The 22,103-nt window shown below is 36.6% G+C and overlaps 2 long non-coding RNA genes across 3 annotated transcripts; both read left to right on the top strand.

Annotated features, from left to right (window-relative positions):
* Window positions 1-9,267: 9,267 nt before the first annotated feature.
* LOC145552351 (uncharacterized) lies at window positions 9,268-10,193 on the top strand. Its single transcript, XR_014088382.1, has 3 exons — window positions 9,268-9,531; window positions 9,621-9,783; window positions 9,872-10,193. It is a non-coding gene; the product is annotated as an uncharacterized LOC145552351 (long non-coding RNA).
* Window positions 10,194-16,896: 6,703 nt separating this feature from the next.
* Window positions 16,897-21,804, top strand: LOC145552151 (uncharacterized). 2 transcript variants are annotated; one of them, XR_014088098.1, is made up of 5 exons: window positions 16,897-16,994; window positions 17,402-17,460; window positions 17,543-20,072; window positions 20,146-20,193; window positions 20,991-21,804. It is a non-coding gene; the product is annotated as an uncharacterized LOC145552151 (long non-coding RNA). The 2 variants fall into 2 exon arrangements; XR_014088097.1 differs by lacking the exon at window positions 16,897-16,994 and having other exon boundaries at window positions 17,331-20,072.
* Window positions 21,805-22,103: the final 299 nt, after the last annotated feature.

Below are 22,103 nucleotides of genomic sequence, written 5' to 3'. Positions count from 1 at the left end.
TTATTGATCTCCACATGCATGCTTTTTATGGATGATTACTTATTTGCACCTTCTCCAAAAAACACATTTAAGGTATCAGAAATGAGTCTCAGCAGGGTATAGAAAAGCTTAATGGGTTTATTTGCCATCTCACAGATGTCACTTCCATTGCTAATGTTGCAAGTGATCCTATACTTACACAAGTCTGAGCCTGTGGGTGGATAACCAATCAAAACTGTTGCAGGACTTTTAAATGGATTCCCAAAACATTTTCACTTTAAAAGTGACACTGCTCATGTTTTGTATTAAAAGCAAAACATGAGCAGTAAATGTACGCACTGCTCTGTCTGCAGAGCAGATCTCTTCTAAATTAGAGGTCAATTTAAGACTTCTTATTCAGCTGGAGGGATGGCGGTCCACTTTTCAACATCCCCTGGGAGAAAAGGTCATATATTTTCTTGATTTTTGTATTGGTACAAGCTAATTAGCAAGCAAAGTTGTAAAGAAGTTGATAGTCACAGGATTTGTGCACCTTGACTCATCTCACTTAGATCTATCAGCCAATATATATTCCTTCCTTGTAGAGTTTGATTGCGTTTAAATTCAGTGACAGCATAAGGCCGGATGAACTTCTGTTAACTTTATCTTGTGTGCTGTTCTTCTTTCTCTCTAGTAATTACCAAAATGTTCAGAAATTGTAGGAGCTGAGGCCCCACCAGGCACATTGGTTCCACAGGCTGCACCAGCTCAAAACCCTTTTATAAAAATTATAAAAAATTTTTTTTTACATATTTGTTAAAGCTGTTACTGTGTTGTGAAAGGATGGTATGAGGCAGATAATCTACAGGGGGGAAATTGACAGATTATCTGCTACACTACAGCTTCTTCCTGATAGTCTGCCAGGAATGCTAAGGCTAGTTAGCATAGCCACAGATGACGACAGATAAGCGGTAAGTTGTTTCTCCACCATTAGCACATTTAGCAGCATACACAAGGATGATTGACAGCATAAGACTCTCCTCCTTGGCTGTTTTTGATCAGAAGCATTGCATTTCTTCAGACAGCAATAACAGCACTGGGGCAGGGCAGAAGATGTAGGTTTTCTTTTACAGATTATCTGTCTCATATTATACTGTAATGTTATAGTGACAGTTTTAACAAATATGTAAAAAAATATATATATGTAAAAAATATACGAATTTTTATAAAGGTTACATACTTTTATAAGTATGTACCTTGTAAAAGTTACATATTTTTATAAGCTCTCAGATTTCTGAGGGCTTGTCCCCAGGAATCTGGGGAAAAAAAACATATTAGAAAAGAACTACGTTTACAGTCTTTGCTTTGAAAAATGTTGCCCCTCTACAAATATCAGTGTTCTGCTTTGCTACCAAGGCTATGGGTGATTGAGCAACAAATGAAATATTCAGCAAAAACAACAACCATGAACTGGTCATGGTGAAGTTTCTTTTCGAATGAAATTTCCCTCATGTTTTGGTCCATCTGGCCTCCGACACATGTGCAATTATTTCTTCTGGAAGGATTCAGCAAGCAGTTCAATACCATCTCCAATCTCCCACTCCTCCTTTTCCTCATGTAATAATGCTCCTCCTCCCTGCGATGCCATGCTTCCCCCTTTCTCCCTGTCTCTTTATCCCCCTCCTGCTCTGGACCAATTTGGGGTGGCGAGGCGATGGTTATCTAAATGCAAAGTGATGCTGTAATAGCACTCAGCGAGAAGGCATAAACGACTGGTGAGACCTGGAGATAGAAGGATGGGGGTGGGAGGGGATACAAGAAGAAGGTGGGGGGAAGATAAGAAGGCTATGTGGAAAAACAAAATAAGAGAAAGAGGGAAAAAATAAGGAGAGGAAAAGGATCTAAGTCAGAATATCTGAAAGATGTATGATGGGAAGAGGGGAGAATAGAGAGGAAGAGGGATAAACATAAAAAAAAGTATGAATTATTCGCAAATATAAGAAAAAGAAAGGGGGAGTAGAATAAGATTAGAAGAAAATGGAGAAAAGCAGGAATGGAATGGAAAAGCATGAAAAGTGAAAAAAATAGAAATGTTTGTTTAATTGCAGTTAAATTCTCCTCAGATATTTTAACTCTTAGTGTCTTCATTAAACCCTGATTAGTCTAGTTCAACACTAAAGTCGACTTGTACTACCTTAAAACCACCATAGTCTTAAAAACATTGTTGCAGCCTATAAAAATGTAATTTTATGATATTTTAAACCACATTTGCAGCAGGTGGTTATTTACAAAGTAGTCAACAATTACAGAAAAAATAAGACAAGAAAGAAAACACCACCAGTGTCACCAGCGGTGCGTCCATTCCAAATGTGTGCAAAACGTTGTCAATATTCCACTAATATTCACATTATTTCATAATTGCAATATTTCTATTTCATAACACAATTACAATCACAAGTGAATAAGTTTGTTCATGCGATAAGCCACTAAAAACCATAACACATTTGATCCTTCAACTACTTCCTGTCTTCTTCTTCATGGTTTGTGCCAGTGGCAACATCTGGTTGTTTGTAATGTGACTTGTGATTCGAAAAAAGGGATTCCATTGCAGTTTAGCGGACTAAACCAATTTTAATAAATCAAGAAAAAAAAAAAAAACACATCCTAGAGGCAAAACGTATCGACAAGCAAGTTTCTTTTTTTTTTTTTTTAACTGATGCATTTACATTAAGCCAATTTATTTGCAAAATGTCAAATTGAACAATTATGTGGTCAATGGAAACCATCTATCTAACCATCTAACCGTGTTTCCTAACCAGCTGGAGTAACCATCTGAAATGTTATTAAAGCAGTGCACAAAGCAAAAATAATGCGAATGGTTTTAGTGAATGCTATTTTTGTATAAAGATGATTCACTTGTTCCCTTTTCAGTACGTGTTTCATACAGGAAAATTAGCCGAGGTGCACATCCTCCAACTTTTATTTCCTGTCTCGATAAATATGAATGTTTTTTAAAGGTATTTCAAATCTGCAAGAGAAATAATGTAGAGTATGAAAAACTGTAAAAACAGAGCGTAGCATTTTCAGTCTTAAAAAGCATGGAAGGAAAGCAACTGAAAGGAAAGGAACAAGTACCAATACTCAAATCAAATGTTTTACTGAATCATAAATGAACTCTCCAAGAAAGATTTTCTGTGATCAAGTGAAAGCGTATTAAATCAATGCTTTTAGAGTTAGATTCAAATCCTGTTAAGTAGGGAGTTAGTCATGTGAAATCTCTGCGACTAACTGTATGTGCTCCCTTTAGTCCCACAGACTTGAAAACTGGCTGTGAACCTATCTGCTCAGCTGGAAGTCTCTCCTTGATGAAGCCACTACAAGAGCTACTACTGCCTTTAAGTTTTTACTTTTCTTCAACACAGAAAATATTAACTTCTGTGTTTCTTTTTTTAACAATTCGATGGGTTTCCTTAGAAAACTATCAATTTTGAATTCCTAGAAGCATGACATTTAGTAAAATTACAACTTTAAGAAAATAATCAAAATAAGGTTAGCATTACACTTCAAATCAAGCTAGCTTACGTAGCTTCAGGAAGTTAATTCTCCTTTGTACAATTTGGTGTTATGCTTATTTTTTTGCAACATGTTGGTCATTCAGGAAACTAATCATTGACTTGAGTCTCGTATATATTTTTGAAAACATTGTTGTAAAACATGTTATGGGTGATTCGTAGCTACTATTGTGACTATCTACTGACTGTTTTTACCCTTTTAACCTTAAAATTAATTTTCAAAATCAAAATAAAGGAAACATGTAAGTGAAATAGAAGATCAAAGTGATAAGATTTTATTTCTAAACCTGACTTGAAAATAAAACGTCTTCTTATTGTTTACATTTGAGAAATTATTGACAAGGAAGTGGACAAAAAGGAAGCAAGTGAAAAGAGGCTTTTCAAGTTAAGTCTGGGTTTATATCCTTCATTTCTGTGCACTTACCTGAGTTCACCCTTTACAAATGATTCTTACTCTTACACCAGTGAAGCAGAATTTTATCAGAATAAAAGATTAAACATAGGAGAATCAAAAAGGAACTGAAATGAGGTGCAAAGATGACAAGACTTAACAGCTCTAGACATATGAAGGCTGAGCTGCATTATATGTTATTGTTCCACTAAAAGAAAAATCCTTGCAGAAAGATAAAACGGTCAGCATTTTGGATGTAGTGTGTCTAAGAGAGACTCCTATGAGAGCAAAGATATGAGAAAGTTCCTGGTGTTTGTTAGTTTGGGGGTTGCGGAGAGTGGGGGGTTATGAGTCGGGGAACATTACCAATATTCTCTGGAAGTGGAACTGGACGAGATGAAAATGAAAAGAAGGGGCAATACGATTATTAAAGTCTTCTGCACAATACTTAGCCTTCGCCTAAATCGCCCTTCACATCTCGAATCGGTGCTACAAAGCCAACTCCAACAGGAAAATACATTCTTCTTTTTTTAGTTTGCTACAACTCAAGCGTCACCTCTTAGCCTCTTCTAACAGCCTGCTTTGTCAGTGTACATTGCAGTCAAGATGCCAACATTAAGGCCATTGATTTCTTTTCTTTATTCTTCGATCATTCCTTGGGATTAATCCAAAACATTCCGCTGCGTTCTGCTCTGCATTCTTAATTTCACGCCTGCCTCTTACAGACGGGGGCATCAGGAAGTCTCCGCCTATCGACAGTTTCTCCTCCGGCAGACGTTCAGCCGCTGCTGTTCCGCATTTTGACGGGAGGCAATTTGACAGCAAGGTCGTACTTGCAAATAAGCGCTTGTGCTTTTCATTTTATTTTTGGCATTCTGGGGGCATATTTATGAGCTGTGCAATGTCCTGACGTAAAAAAGATGCTATTGATTTCCATCAAAGCAGAAGGAGAACAGCTGAGAGGGAAACCGACCGAACTGTCTAAGGGAGCGGTGCGGCGCGATATATGATTATCTCCAGGTTTAATGAAGTTTATCAGGATATGAATGGATATAAATTTTCATCGAGGGCTATGGGAGAAGAAAGTGTGTTGCTGAAGGAGATTGTTCATTTTTCCAGAGGAGGTGTCACATTTTTCAAACAGTCTGTGACATGAACTCTTCTGGTAACTTCTCAGCTGTAAAAGGTTGTGGGGAACACTTTTGATTTACACTCCCCCAAATACATCTCCTCCTCCTGCTACTTTATGTTTCCAATGCTCTTCAAAAGTGTTGCAGCTTTTCACGTGGAGAATCTGGTGTTACGTTAGTCACAACTAATTCTATGTTCCTGGAGCCCAAATCACAATTTGGGCTCCAGGAAGTTACACAAACAGTTTTTTTAACCTTCACAATGCAGCACATATTTGACAAGTAGATGTTGTTGAAGTTGTTCATTTTGAAACCTTTGGCTAGACAACAAATGTAGCTTTTAGGGAAGAGTGGCAAAAAAAATGTAATTGTTAAAAGAAAGCCAAAGTTCAGTTAGCTATTTTTGAAATGCTGTGATGGGAACACTGAAAATTAAATATGTGACAGAATGTATTCAGAACTCAGATTTTAAAGAAAAAGATTTATTTCCCAATAATACTAAAGTTTGTGGTTGTAATTTGACAAAAATGCAAGAAGTTTAAAGAGCTTGAATGTTTCCCTTTCTTGAAGATTTTAACTGTTTTAAACAATAAAAACAAACTTTACAGGTTGAAAAAAAATGCTTCATAAAACTTGTTTTTTGTCATATAAAGCTAACAGAGCTCTTGTAATCTTGCCAAGTATTCAAGAAATGTCCTCCTCCATTACTTTTGAACAAACCTCAGATTTCAAAGTGGGAGTTTATCTTATGCACAAAAAGATTATGGTTTTAAACAGAGCACTAAAACCTTCCATGTTTTTCAAGCTATCTGATGTTTCATCACAGTTTTAACTAATGCTCTTAAAGAAATTCTCAGTGGTGTATTTTGACTTCTATTACCATTTGACACTGGCTCAGTGTTTTAAGGGCCAACACAAATGCTTCTAGGTCTGAGGTGGAGGATGTTGGTGTAAAACAGAAAAATGTGTCATTTTTAGAATTAATACTAGTTTTTATATAAAAAACTAACTATATACTAATTAAGATTAACAATGCCTTTCATTATAGTTTAAGTAATTGTAAACAATTGTAGTATGATGGCATTTGCTAATCAGCTACTCTCACTTATGTGTCAGAATACTTTTGTTTTAAAAAAGCAAAATTTGTCAGGAAAATTTGACTTGCACATTTTTGACTGAGTTTACAACTTTACAAAACTAAACGCAGTTTATATCACCAGTGATATATATATATATATATATATATATATATAGCAAAAAGTATGATAAAAGTATGGAGAAAACTAACTAGTTCCAGTTAGTTTTCCCCATCATTAATGAAAATGTCTTCTCCGTTTCAGTTTTTGTTATTTTGTTAGTTTTCATTAACAAAAGTTAACAAAAAGTAAGAAAGTAACTTAACAAAAAGTTACATACACTTTTACAAATGTGTTAAAGTTAGGTAGAGATGACTTATACCACATGTTTTCCATTAGTATTTAAATATTGTAAAACTGTTCACCCAGATCTTGATGTTTTTCTTTTAGTTTTGTTCATTAAAATTGTTTGTTGGATCATCATTTCATCCTGGAAAAACACTTTAAAACTGTTAAAAGCCAAACTCATTGACATGCACGTCCATGAAGAGCAGGTGAGATTCTCAGGATCTGTATCAGTCATCTCTGTCAATCTCCTTTGACATCCACTCTGCATATCAAACACCTCAGCAACTCTGTAAAGTAAACGATGACACCCCAAACAGCAGCGGGACTTACTAAAGCCCAGCTCCAACTCCTACATTAACAAGCAGATACATTAAGAGGAAAGTCTGACCCTGTTCAGTGACCTGAAACTGACTTGTCTTCCAAAACTGCCTATTTTAAACCGGACAAAGGAGGAAAGGAAAAAAACTGAACCTCTCTCTCTCTGTGCTCTCTTCCTGTCCTTGCCTCAGTTTTCCTGCAGATATTTAAGGAGTGATTGGGAATTGTGAGATTTTAGCCACTAAAATCTCTTTGGGAATCAGAGAGAGTGGAAGAAAAAAATAATAATATCCCCCTAAGGGCAACCCATGTGAATTGTTGCAGAAATTAATCCCAGTTTTCACCCAGTTCCACCACTTGCCCCCCAGCTTACCTTTTGGAATAATTCCCTTTCGATTATTTCTCCTTCCTTTTCTAATTCTTAGTCCACCAATGCTTCCAAGAATATATTGGAAGCATCGGCAGGAGAAGAGAGGAGAGGGGTGAGTGGTTCATTAATTGCTCTGATGTGGATTAGATGTGAGCATCCTCCAACCCCTATCCCCCAATCACATTTCAATTAATAACAGTCAGCCAGGCATCGCCTCGAGATGTGCGAGCAAGATGATTGGCCTGTCACTCAGAGCTGCTAGAGAGCATTTGCAATTTGTCACTAGTTTCCTCTTTCTTCCTTTGCTTTTCGCAATCACTCACTCTTGTTTGCGTTTGAAAACATTTTTCTCTCGCCTCCCTTCTGTCCTCTCCCTCCTCTTTGGACATTTTTAACTTTTTAAATTATAACATGTGATGTGACAGCTATTAATTTTTTCCCCACAGTAAATCGCGACCTGGACGTCAGAATCTGTGAATGCTGTGTGTGTGTGTGTGTGTGTGTGTGTGTGTGTGCGTTGGTATACGTGGTTTAGCCTGCCTTTTGACCTGAATACGCACTTACGTTACGCGGACCTAAGGGTAATACAAGGACAATGCTGATGTCCTCATAAATCAAGGAGTGTATTTAAAATTTTGAGTATCTAAACAACACTTTTTCTCATAAATCTAAAGTTTTATAGCAACTATGCCAGTTTTTGCATGATGTGGACCATATATTTGTACTTTTCAGTGAATAAACAGCGTGATATCTCACTTTCTTTAATTGTCCTTTTATACCATGTGACCTGAGATTTGTGTATTCCAGTGTATAACACAGCGCTGCCTGATTTCAAGCGGCGGTGTGTATGAATTGCACTTTTACACACATTTTCCATACACTACGCGCGCTTTTTGCCGGTCATCATCTGATTGGCTGAAAAAAACTTGTGGGCGTGTCTGATTACCAAACAGTCCCAGACGCCAGGTTTTTAAAAATTAAATCCCCATTTGAAGCCGCAGCTCTCAATATGGACATGTTGGTGGAATAACTCTGCACAGGTAAGCATAAATTGTAAATTAAAAATACATTTTGCCTAGATAAAGTTATTTGCAAGTAAATAACTGCAAATGTGAGAGATTTTTGAGCAAAATGAATTATTTTAGATTTTAATTTAGGTGACATGAAAGCTAACCAACGTATTTTGGATATTTACATCAAGTAACTTAGATATGTATACTTTTATGACTGAAAAGACCTACCTGACGCAGTATAGTTTTTATTCCGAGTGTTTTAAAGTAAGAGACTAGCTTGACTAGGAGAGCTAGCTTCGTAGCTAGACGAAACGTGTTTGACAAGTTGACGATGTTTGGAGTAGATGGTATCTGTGTGGTACCATACCCCAAACAGGTACCACTTAGCTTTTAGTAGTAAAAACTGGGTGATAAACTAAGGTTTTCATCACTATATTTAACGATATTGGCAAATTGCTTGCTTTATGTTAGCTAACTGCGTAGTGACATTCTGCTTGTTAAGCTCGTTAAGCTTGATTGCCATCGGTCCTGCTGAAGAGCAAGCAGGAAATTAATAAGAAGTAAACCCACAGGTTTCTGTGAAACTTGTTAATCTTTTAGAAAAGCACTAATTGTTGAATGTTTGAATAAATGGATGCAATAGGGCAGGTGCACCAATGGCTTTAAAGCTGTGTACTGTAATCACTTCGCTGACTTCAGCAACTTAAATGCTGAAAGTGTAAACCAGGAGTCCTTAAATTCAGGCAAACATAGTCGTTCTTCAATTTTTAAATGTGTATTTGTACCTTAATTAGCTGAATAACCTCACATGCAGCCAAATTCTCCAGATTTCTGACATTATTTGATTTAGGTGTGTTGAGGCAGAGATGCATTTAAAAGTCGGAGGGGATTGTACGTGGAGGACTGACTAAAAGATGAATAGGACTTAACAAAATTCATTTGTGCAAAAAACCCACCCTTTTTCCTTAAATTATGGCTCAAATATTCTTGTAAGGCTGTACTACTGGCTGAACCTCAATATATTGAACACTGATCATTGTATGAACTATTTGTAGATGGTAAAGCACTTTTTAAAATCAGTGATTAAATAAATTATAGTGTTGTTGTTTTATCTGAGGTATGTGTCTTGCATGTATAACATGTTTCCATAGTAATAATTAAATTTTTAGCTTTAAAGCTTGTAGGAATAATAAAGAAGCCTGTAATTCCTTATTTGACTGTTATAACTTTTCATACATGCCAGTAAAACATGCAGAGGCGAAGACGCATAAAACCGAAGGAAGATGCCAAATATTATATTGATACCAAAACTGACAAAGTGGGGCTTGACGTCAAGTACATCAATGCCTTTAAAGGTATGGGTATTTTGGGGGGTGGTTTAATTACAGTCAATCCTTTATACATTGTTTACTCTTTCTACTATTATTTTTGCTTTCTTCATTAGGCCGTGGTATTTTTGCCACAACCTCTTTTCAGAAAGGAGACTTTCTGTGTGAGTATCGAGGTGAACTGATAAGTAAAGAGGAATGTGAGAGGAGACAGAAAATTTACCATGACAACCTTAAAGTTTTCTTGTTTGAATTCTACTTTAATGGAAAACTCTGGTGGTGAGTATGTTTGTATCAGAAGTCTAATTAGAATGGCATATATGTAAATGAATGTCTATATTTAAAATGCAATGTTATATATTTGCAGTGTTGATGCAGCAAAAGAAGATGGCTCTCTTGGAAGGCTTATAAACGATGACAATATCAGCCCAAATACCAAAATGAAGTATCTGACTGTGCAACAGAAGCCACATTTGTGTTTATTTGCAACTCGAGATATCAATCAGGGAGAAGAGATTAGGTACAATTATGGGGACTCAGACTGGCCATGGCGACTCAAGGTACTAAAAAAATCAAAATTTATGAATCTTAAGATTATGTTCATTTAAGAAATGCGCTAATAATGATGATTTAAACCTGAACCTCCTTTGTTTTACCTTTCTTTTCACAAGAATAGATGGCTGACTGTACAAGACTTTGCTGTGCAAATTAACCAGTTGCCCACAAATGTATACTAAATAATTACACTATGATAGTATTTACGCCGTTTCCAGAATTCGAAATACTTAAGTCAACCATCAGACTATTTTCTCTGCTACATCACAGAAAATCTTCTGTGGGGAAAAATAATCAGTCTTTCTTCTTTTTCACAGGAGTTGGAGAAAGAAACGTCTCAAAGTCCTGGCCGTACTCATTCAACTTCTACAACTGACAACACAGAACAGGTACAGAAGTTGGACTTTTATTTTGACTTTACCAAACATTTTGGCTGGATTTAAAACTAGTTACCTTTCATGGGTGTTTACTGTCATAGGGCACCATCACTTAATTGAGGATATCTCCGTAAATAAGTCAAAGGGAATATGGTGTTGACTTTTATTTATTTTCTGTTTCAGGTCAGAGCTGAAAATGACCAGGATCAGATGACAACCAGTGTCCCAAACGAGACAGATTCAGTCCTGGATTCACTCCCCATCAATTCAGAGGTATTTTATGATTAAGGTGTAGCTAAATGATGTTAGTCAGCCAACCTGTTCTACTTAAGTGTGTCTGTGTGTGAACCTGAATGCCACGTGGTTTATAAAGACATTGGTTTGTAAGGACAGTCTCATGTCATGGTTTTCAGTTTGTAAGCTCAGTGTGGTAAGCTCAGTGTGTGTATGCGTGTGTTTCATGGTCAACTGCCCCAATGTGATACAAGAGGACCATATTGTATATGGGGACCTGGCGTTATTGAATTGATAAAAACATTTGTTTTGGTTCTTGTGATGTTGTTAATATTGGTTTGACCTCTGATAAATGTTGACTTGACATCTCAGAAAATATTGGGAGAGTAAAGATTTTAATTTTTTTAAAAGTTAAAGAAAATGCATTAACTCTTTGGTGAAAATCTTTTGAATTTCACAACAGAATCAGACTTCAGTTTGTCAATACTTATGAAATTGTAGTATTTTGACTATCTGTTAAAGTTTGCCGTCATTCATTGTGTTTAACATTCATCTTTTACACTGTTTCCAGAATTCGAAACAATTAAGTCAACCATAAGACTATTGTTCTCTGCTAAGTCACAGAAAATCTTCTGTGAGGAAAAAAAAAGACAATCTTTTTTCTTTTTCACAGGAGTTGGAGAAAGAAACGTCTCAAAGTCCTGACTGTACTCATTCAACTTCTACAACTGACAACACAGAACAGGTACAGAAGTTGGGTTTTTATTTTGACTTTACCAAACATTTTGGCTGGATTTAAAACTAGTTACCTTTCATCAGTGGTGGAGAAAGTACTCAAAAAATTTACTTAAGTAAAAGTACAAATACACAGACAAAAATGTACTTAAGTAAAAGTCAAAGTATCACATTAACATTTTACTCAAGTAAAAGTAAAAAAGTACTGGCTTTTAAAAATACTAAAGTATTAAAAGTAAAAGTACTTGCTGAATGCATTACCTAATCACTAATATCATTAAGTGTACCAATTGTATTTAATTTTAATACATCAGAAATGTGCCATTTTAATGAACAATGCCACAGATAAAGCATGTTTTTATTGAGTTTACTCTGTAACATAGTTTAGGCTTAGATATGTGATTATATGCATCATAATTTCAGGGATGGAAACATCTTGTCTCCTGTCCTAACATAACATGAACTTCACTTTTTTTGCCACACATTTATTTTGAAAGAAATCCAACTGGCAGAGGAGGACGTGGAACCAAGGAGCCTCGTAGCAGACTTGTAGTCTAGACCACCGAACCAAGACTAAATCAAAACCAGCACCCCATGCTACATGACAATAAAATTAAGTGCACCTATCACAATTGCTTCTCAAATTGATCTGAAAGATTCACTTTCCCATAAAAACACCTAGATATTAAATACTTAGAGCTGAAATAAATTTAACCAGTGACAATTCAAACTCTTCTTCATTCTGTTTTGCTTTCATCTCTGTGCCACAATACATAGAGGTCTCCTGCCATCCCTAAAAAAATAACACCCTGGGCGGTTGCCCATATTGCCAATGTCAGAAATAATAATTGTCTGCACCATTAAACATAGCAATTAACAACGCTCAACTATGAACACTGTCCAATGCCTAATAAGCAAGAAGTAACCAAGCAGGAGGAGCACTGTGACTGTTCTCATCCTCCCTCCTTCTGCAATGTCTGCCACCATGACAGGTGACGAAAACAAAGAGCAATGAGCATGCTCTGCGTTCCTACGTTCAAGTTTTATTTATTCGCCAATAAAATATAAAGATATTTTAATGAAATAAAATGGCTACTGCAGTGTACGCAGAGCATTACAAGAACAAAGAACGGCTCTCAGTGAGGCTTCAGCACTATAGGTCTTGGTCAAGATCCGTCCAGAAGAATCGGATCATCCATGAATGTCATATTACTATATTGCACTTTGGTCACAGCATTGTCCCATATATGCAACACCTCAGTCAACACCTCCACACAGTAATTCAGCGCATGAGTGACAACTTTTTTTCATCGCAGATGCAACATGTGTTTCAGTCAATACAGCTAGCTTTGCTAGCATCACGTCCACGGAGCTTACCTTTCTTTAAGCTTTCCTTCCAAGTGACGTTAAAAATTGGACGAAGTCCCCACCATCTGTGAAAGTGAAGCGCTGCTGATTGTACATGTCGCCATATCTTATGATTTATGCAGCTTTATTATATTAGTGATGCTCAGAGGAAACCACTGCGCATGTCTTGTGCTCTGTGTGCGAGTAAAGGGGGGAGCCGATGGGTGACAACAGACAGTCACGTTATTGCTCTGATTTTACGGCGCCACCTTAAGTCCCTAAACTTCACATTTTAACGGAAAAAAAGAGCAACGCGACTTGGATGTAACAAGTAACGCGACACTTTTATAGAAATGTAGTGAAGTAGAAAGTACAGATACTTACTGTAAAATGTAATGGAGTAAAAGTAGAAAGTATCCATTATTAAATCTACTTAAGTAAAGTACAGATACACGAAAATTGTACTTAAGTACAGTAACGAAGTACTTGTACTTCATTACTTCCCACCACTGCCTTTCATAGTGCTGAGTTGTATTTATTTTCTGTTTCAGATCAGAGCTGAAAATGACCAGGATCAGAAGACAACCAGTGTCCCAAACGAGACAGATTCAGTCCTGGATTCACTTCCAATCAATTCAGAGGTATTTTATGATTAAGGTGTAGCTAAATGATGTCAGTCAGCCAACCTGTTCTACTTAAGTGTGTCTGTGTGTGGACCTGAATGCCATGTGGTTTATAAAGACATTGGTTTGTAAGGACAGTTTCATGTCATGGTTTTCAGTTTGTAAGCTCAGTGTGGTAAGCTCAGTGTGTGTATGTGTGTGTTTTATGGTCAACTGCCCCAATGTGATACAGAAGGACCATATTGTATATGGGGACCTGGCGTTATTGAATTGATAAAAACATTTGTTTTGGTTCTTGTGAGGTTGTCAATATTGGTTTGACCTTTGATAAATGTTGACTTGGCATCCCAGAACCTATTGGGAGAATAAAGATTTAAATTTCTTAAAAGTTAAAGAAAATACATTACATTTTGGTGAAATTTACTTTAATTTAACCACAGAATCAGACTTCAATTTGGTCAGTGCTGCTGAAATTATAACATTTTGAATATTTGTTAAAATTTGCTATCATTCTACTTGTTTCTTAGAGTTCGTCTATCAAGCTGCTTTCAGAATTCAAAACGCTTTGGTCAAACATCAAACTATTGTTTCTGCAACATCGCAGAAATTCTTCTGTGGGAAAAAATTATTCTTTCTTCTTTTTCACAGGAGTTGGAGAAAGAAACGTCTCAAAGTCCTGACTGTATTTATTCAACTTCTACAACTGACAACACAGAACAGGTACAGAAGTTGGGCTTTTATTTTGACTTTACCAAACATTTGGGTGGATTTAAAACTAGTTACCTTTCATGGGTGTTTACTGTCATAGGGCACCATCACTTAATTGAGAATATCTCCGTAAATAAGTCAAAGGGAATATGGTGTTGACTTTTATTTATTTTCTGTTTCAGGTCAGAGCTGAAAATGACCAGGATCAGATGACAACCAGTGTCCCAAACGAGACAGATTCAGTCCTGGATTCACTCCCAATCAATTCAGAGGTATTTTATGGTTAAGGTGTAGCTAAATGATGTCAGTCAGCCAACCTGTTCTACTTAAGTGTGTCTGTGTGTGGACCTGAATGCCATGTGGTTTATAAAGACATTGGTTTGTAAGGACAGTTTCATGTCATGGTTTTCAGTTTGTAAGCTCAGTGTGGTAAGCTCAGTGTGTGTATGTGTGTGTTTTATGGTCAACTGCCCCAATGTGATACAGAAGGACCATATTGTATATGGGGACCTGGCGTTATTGAATTGATAAAAACATTTGTTTTGGTTCTTGTGAGGTTGTCAATATTGGTTTGACCTTTGATAAATGTTGACTTGGCATCCCAGAACCTATTGGGAGAATAAAGATTTAAATTTCTTAAAAGTTAAAGAAAATACATTACATTTTGGTGAAATTTACTTTAATTTAACCACAGAATCAGACTTCAATTTGGTCAGTGCTGCTGAAATTATAACATTTTGAATATTTGTTAAAGTTTGCTATCATTCTACTTGTTTCTTAGAGTTCGTCTGTCAAGCTGCTTTCAGAATTCAAAACGCTTTGGTCAAACATCAAACTATTGTTTCTGCAACATCGCAGAAATTCTTCTGTGGGAAAAAATTATTCTTTCTTCTTTTTCACAGGAGTTGGAGAAAGAAACGTCTCAAAGTCCTGACTGTATTTATTCAACTTCTACAACTGACAACACAGAACAGGTACAGAAGTTGGGCTTTTATTTTGACTTTACCAAACATTTTGGGTGGATTTAAAACTAGTTACCTTTCATGGGTGTTTACTGTCATAGGGCACCATCACTTAATTGAGAATATCTCCGTAAATAAGTCAAAGGGAATATGGTGTTGACTTTTATTTATTTTCTGTTTCAGGTCAGAGCTGAAAATGACCAGGATCAGATGACAACCAGTGTCCCAAACGAGACAGATTCAGTCCTGGATTCACTCCCAATCAATTCAGAGGTATTTTATGGTTAAGGTGTAGCTAAATGATGTCAGTCAGCCAACCTGTTCTACTTAAGTGTGTCTGTGTGTGGACCTGAATGCCATGTGGTTTATAAAGACATTGGTTTGTAAGGACAGTCTCATGTCATGGTTTTCAGTTTGTAAGCTCAGTGTGGTAAGCTCAGTGTGTGTATGTGTGTGTTTCATGGTCAACTGCCCCAATGTGATTCAGGAGGACCATATTGTATATGGGGACCTGGCGTTATTGAATTGATAAAAACATTTGTTTTGGTTCTTGTGAGGTTGTTAATATTGGTTTGTCCTCTGATATATGTTGACTTGGCATCCCAGAACCTATTGGGAGAATAAAGATTTAAATTTCTTAATAGTTAAAGAAAATACATTACATTTTGGTGAAATTTACTTTCATTTAACCACAGAATCAGACTTCAATTTGGTCAGTGCTGCTGAAATTATAACATTTTGAATATTTGTTAAAGTTTGCTATCATTCTACTTGTTTCTTAAGAGTTCGTCTGTCAAGCTGCTTCCAGAATTCAAAACGCTTTGGTCAAACATCAAACTATTTTTTCTACAACATCACAGAAATTCTTCTGTGGGAAAAATAATCATTCTTCCTTCTTTTTCACAGGAGTTGGAAAAGAAACATCTCAAAGTCCTGACTGTACTCATTCAACTTCTACAACTGACAACACAGAACAGGTACAGAAGTTGGGCGTTTATTTTGACTTTACCAAACATTTTGGGTGGATTTAAAACTAGTTACCTTTCATGGGTGTTTACTGTCATAGGGCACCATCACTTAATTGAGAATATCTCCGTAAATAAGTCAAAGGGAATATGGTGTTGACTTTTATTTATTTTCTGTTTCAGGTCAGAGCTGAAAATGACCAGGATCAGATGACAACCAGTATCCCAAACGAGGCAGATTCAGTCCTGGATTCACTCCCAGAGGTATTTTATGGTTAAGGTGTAGCTAAATGATCTCAGTCAGCCAACCTGTTCTACTTAAGTGTGTCTGTGTGTGGACCTGAATGCCATGTGGTTTATAAAGACATTGGTTTGTAAGGACAGTCTCATGTCATGGTTTTCAGTTTGTAAGCTCAGTGTGGTAAGCTCAGTGTGTGTATGTGTGTGTTTCATGGTCAACTGCCCCAATGTGATACAGGAGGACCATATTGTATATGGGGACATGGCGTTATTGAATTGATAAAAATATATTTTTTGGTTCCTGTGAGGTTGTTAATATTGGTTTGACCTCTGACAAATGTTGACTTGGCATCCCAGAATATATTAGAATAAAATTTAAATGTTGTCATACTTAGAAAAAATATATATATAAAGATTTTGTCTTCTCTGCGTCTTTACCACATAATATTTTTAATTCAACAATTTAAAAGTTTGCAGGAAAAGTTATTTTTTTATGATTTGCACCCTCTTTATAAATATGTTCTCATTCATTACCCAATATTGAATATACTTTAAATAAATATCCCTAACTCTTATATATATATATATATATATATATATATATATGTATATGTGTGTGTTTAATCTTTTCCTTGTAGTGTCAAAAACATTACCTGATGTGCACAACATTATCTTCTTTGGAGAAGTGTATTCAGTGTTTTGGTCCTCGTTCTTCATTCAAGTGGGTTGGCTACCAGTGTAAAGGTATGATATTTAGTTAATTTGTATTTGTATTTGAATTAAAAAGTGCTGCAAATAGGATCTATGTCTTTGTTGAACTGTCGACCATGAACAAATTTCATGGTCGACACTCACTTCAGCATTTTCAGAAGTGAGTATATAGATTTAAATACAATGAAATGTACATCATCATGGTGACTTTCAAAGCAGTGGAAGATTTCAAAGTACCTTAAAATCTTTACCCTTAATATTTTTTTTAAACGGAACATAAAATTTTACCCAAAAAGTTCAATTTTGCACTTTTGAAAAAAATTATTGTTAATCCATATTTACCTTTTCTATGTGATCTTAAAATAAGGTGTAATGGCTTATTTGAGATTTTGAATTTTTTTTTGTCTTGTTTGTTTTTTTACATTTAAATTTCTTCACAGGTTGTTCAAAAGTCTGGCATTCATATTGCCTTAAACAAATTACAAATGACAGAACCCAGGTGAATGTCCACATAAGTTTTTTTTTTAGCTTTGCCTTGTAAGTCTCAATTATAACATAAATTATATTTCCCACAATTTCAGGCAAAAGAACTTTTTAAATATTCCATGGCTCACTCCTCATCAGATGACGACAACAACACATCACCTTCCAAACAATGTGAAATGTCAGATGATGACCATGAGTCTGATATGGACTACATACCAAATTCAGAATCTGCAGAAACTGATGAAGACTCAGATATTTGCATCCCCTTTCAGCCCATCAAGTCTAAAGTTGGACAAATTCAAGGAAACCCAACAATACCCGATCTCGCTTCATTCTTGCCAGACTCAAGTTCTGTGGTTGAACCTAGCACGTCAAATATCTGGCCTCCTTTTCACACAGATGATATTGGTGATGACACACTTGAAACATTCAGCCCAGCCAAGTCTACAAAAGACTCAAACAAAAAACCAAAAAGTCAAAAGGAGCCTCACAAACAGGAATCCTCACAGCATATTATGGGTGTTAAGAACTTCTGCTTTGTATGTGGTAGACCACAGAGCAAAATTTCACGCCATTTAAAAACCCACAAGACACATGCTGAAATTGCTTATGCTTTTTCCCTTCCGGAAGACTCAAAAGAACGCAAAGTTCTTCTAGAGAAAATGAGAAACAAGGGGAACTTCAAACATAACTCTGAGGTTTTACAAAGTGGGAAAGGATCATTGAAAGTAAAGAGAAAGCCAAAAGCGAAAGCAAAGACTGGAACATTTATACATTGTATGTACTGCCAAGGTATGTATATTCGAAAGGAACTATGGAGACATGTCCGAAGATGCCCCTGTAAGCCACAAAATGAAGATTTGAACCCAGGACCTGGAAGAACCAAAGTACTGGGTTTTGCTATGGCTCAAGAGTCTGCATTCTGTCAGGAGATTTCAAGTGGGGTTTGGAAGCTCCTCGGTCCCATGAAGCAGGATGATGTAGCCACAGTTGTGAGAAATGACCTGACCATTATTCAGTTGGCCCAGTCTCTCTACAACAGACATGGACAAGACCCTACCAAGTATGAGTACATTCGACAGAAGCTCCGTGAAATTGGACGTCTGTTAATATGTCTACGGTCTGAATTCTCTGTACATAACTTGGAGGAAGCTGTGAAACCTGCTAACTTCCAAAGAGTTGTCCAGGCAGTAAAGATTGTCTGCGGTTTTGATGAAGAAAAGCATTCATACCAAACACCAAGTCTTGCACTAAAACTAGGACATACACTACACAAAATCAGTGACATTATCCACTGCCGAGCGCTCATGGCAGAAGATGAAGAACTGATTAAGTCAACAGACACTTTCAAAAAGCTGTATACATCCAAGTGGTCTGAGTTAGTGTCACATACTGCCTTGAACACTTTGAGTCATGACAAATATAATAAGCCATTAACCTTACCATTCACAGAAGATGTTCAGAGTCTTCATAGGTATCTTAAGAAATCTGGAGAAAATGCATTTTCTAACTTGAAAGATGAGGTCAGTCCCCAGAATTATGCAGAACTTGCAAAAGTTACTCTTGCACAGGTCATTGTGTTCAATCGAAGACGAGCTGGAGAAGTCTCAAAGATGCATCTCAGAGGTTTCCAGCAGAGGGATGACTCCAAGCTCCATGAAGATGTTGCTGCTGGGCTGTCCAAGGTTGAAAAAAAGCTCTGTAGCTACTTCAGTCGTGTTGAAATAATAGGAAAAAGAGGTCGAAAAGTTGCAGTTCTCCTTTCTCCAGATGTGGTGGATGCTCTGACTCTGCTGGTCAGCAAAAGAGAGCAATGTGGTGTTTGCTCCACAAACATCTTTCTTTTTGCCCGACCAAGATCTCAAAGTCACTACAGGGGCCAAGACTGTTTGCGTGTTTATGGAAGCCAATGTGGGGCGAAGCATCCCGAGTTCCTAAGGTCCACACAACTCAGGAAGCATGTTGCCACATTGTCACAAGTCCTCAACCTCAAAAATAACGAAATTGACCAGGTGGCTGACTTCCTGGGGCATGATATCCGTGTCCACAGGGAATTTTATCGCTTACCTGTGCCAACAACACAACTGGCAAAGATTTCTAAGCTCCTTTTGTCCATGGAGAAAGGACACATATCCACCCTGCAAGGGAAATCCCTTGATGACATTGAAATCGAAGGTTATTGCTTAAATTCTTTTTTTGTGATCTTTTTGCCATTAGTAGAACTTGTCTGACATTACCAATATTTGTAAAACTGATGGATGTAAATAAATTATTATTATTATTAGAAAATATTACAATAGTGATTCTCTAGGTTAGAACATATTACTAAATACAAAACGCATTTTAAGCCTAATTTTGGTAGTGCTTAGATATAATTTTATGTATGGCATTCACTTTAGAAAGTATTCTAATAATGACTTTCAGATGAAATAGAACTAAGTGAGGATGAAGAAAAGGAGGATTTAAGTGACTCGGATGGTAGCGATTCTGTGGAACCTGAGGAATCTGTGGAACCCGAGGAACCTGTGGAACCCGAGGCACCTGTGGAACCTGAGGAACCTGTGGAACCTGTGAAACCTGAGAAACTTGTGGAACCTGAGCAAAGCAAGAATATGGATGATTTGTGTATGTTACTTGAATCCAAAGATGCTATTACTTTTTGTCTACCCATTTTTTTAACTTCTGTTGTATGTCTTAGTGGGAGCAGTGTCATCGACAGCAGAGAAAACTGTCCCTCCTGTTGAAGGCAAGTCAAGTTTCCTATTAACGCTGTGTTTTGATTCCAACTCCTAGCTACATTTAGTTAGAGCATGATTCTATTGAGCTGACCATATTAACTAGTTCATGCTTAAAGGCCATGCAGTCCAGATGACCTGGAACTATATGCCATTTGCTTGAGACATGTGCCAACCTAGTGAAGAGTGTTATGACCGGCTCTTTGAGCCATAATAAAAGATAGGGAGACATGGAGTTCAACAATAAATAAGCTCTTTATTGAGCACAAGCAAAGAATAAAGCTAAACTGAAGCAACTTGTTTTTGTCCACATGCCTCCCTTTGGAAGATTCCTTTTGTTTCTGCTTGGACATTTCTTATTGTCTTTCTTCTCCACTCAATTTCCAGTAATTTCACATTTTTGAAGCTTGGTATTCCAAATTTCTGTTCACTTTTTCAGTTAGTCGATTGTAGACAAACTTACAAACATGCTTGCCCAGCAGCCATCTTGATGCAACTGGCCACTAATAAGGCTCTCCATACATAGCTTATAACCCCTCTATGCTCTCTATCCATTAGAATGTGGTTAAGGTTATTACAAGTTTGGAGTGCCATTTTCATAGATGGCAATCATGTCACTTATTACTTTTCATTGTCTGGTTTCATTTGGCTGTAGTTTGTTCTCACAAACTACAGCCAAACTACTTTCATGATTGGACAATATTTTTTCTAAACTTTGTAGTAAGGTTGTTATCCTGTGTAAAGGTAGCATGTTTTTTATTTTATATTTTAATAAACTGCTTTTCTCTTTACGTTTTTTTTTCTTCAGAGACCTCCTCTGGCGCACCCAGAAGACAACCAAAAAAACCATGGTCAAGTGCTGAGGTTTCTGCTGTTATGAGGCATTTTAAAGCTCACATAGGTAAAGGAAAACTTGCCACTAAAAATGAGTGCAATCACTGCAAGTTGGTTGAAGATCCTGTGCTGGCTCAAAGAACAGCACAAAATATCAGGGACTTTGTGAGAAACCGTGGAATAACTGCTAAAAGGCAGACACAAAAGAAAAAGCTCTAGATTTTATGTGAAGTAATCATTTATTCAAAAGGGTTCTGTTTTGTTCATGCTACTAAAACAAATTTTTTTGTTGCCTATCAAATAATATCTATAAAGTACCGGGACATAGAGGCTGTTTTCATGTAGTCGTGTTAATAGGCAGAAAAGCTTTTTTTCTAATGGTGAGACATTTTTTTGTTGTCCAGCATAAAGAAATATTGGAAAAAGTGGCAGAATTTTAATTTAACATTGTTTTACTTATTTATTTATATTCAGAATACTTGGTAACACTCTGCACCCTAATTATACTTTTCTGTGTGTTTTGTTGCAGCACTTAAATGTTTTTATTTTTTTATTTCCCTTTGGTCATTTTAATTTCAGGCTTACTTTTATTTTTTAAAGAAAAATAATTGAATTATTTGGTGATATTTACCTAATAAAATTATGTTCTGTTAATGCTGTATGCTGTCAGGTTGTGTGTTTATGCTAATCAGCAGGTTTTTAAATATGACGTAGTTGTCCCTTTAAAGTCCTCACATTACTTTGTTTTGTTCTCATAAACCACAATTTGCTGAGTCCATATAACCCACCATGGTGTCAGATTGCTGAAACAAAGGCTGTGTAGCTGCTATCTGAAACCTAAAGTGAGCTAAATTTTTTTCAGATTTTTTGCAGTGTTTTAAGCCATCTCTCGTTGCTCTAGCTACTTGGGAAAGGGTAGTCCATCTAAACCACCACCGGGCCTGTTTGGCGAAAAAGGCAGGCTAAACCACATATACCTGTATAGCTGTGTGTGTGTGTGTGTGTGTGTGTGTGTGTGTGTGTGTGTGTGTGTGTGTGTGTGTGTTCATGTGTAACTATCCAACAGGGGACATGCGTGAGTGTGCGT

The sequence above is a fragment of the Poecilia reticulata genome, chromosome 7, assembly GCF_904066995.2.
Source record: "Poecilia reticulata chromosome 7, P_reticulata-male-v2, whole genome shotgun sequence".
Lineage (NCBI taxonomy): Eukaryota > Metazoa > Chordata > Actinopteri > Cyprinodontiformes > Poeciliidae > Poecilia > Poecilia reticulata.
Note: the sequence above shows the minus strand (reverse complement) of the source record. Positions and strands in the feature narration are given on the sequence as shown.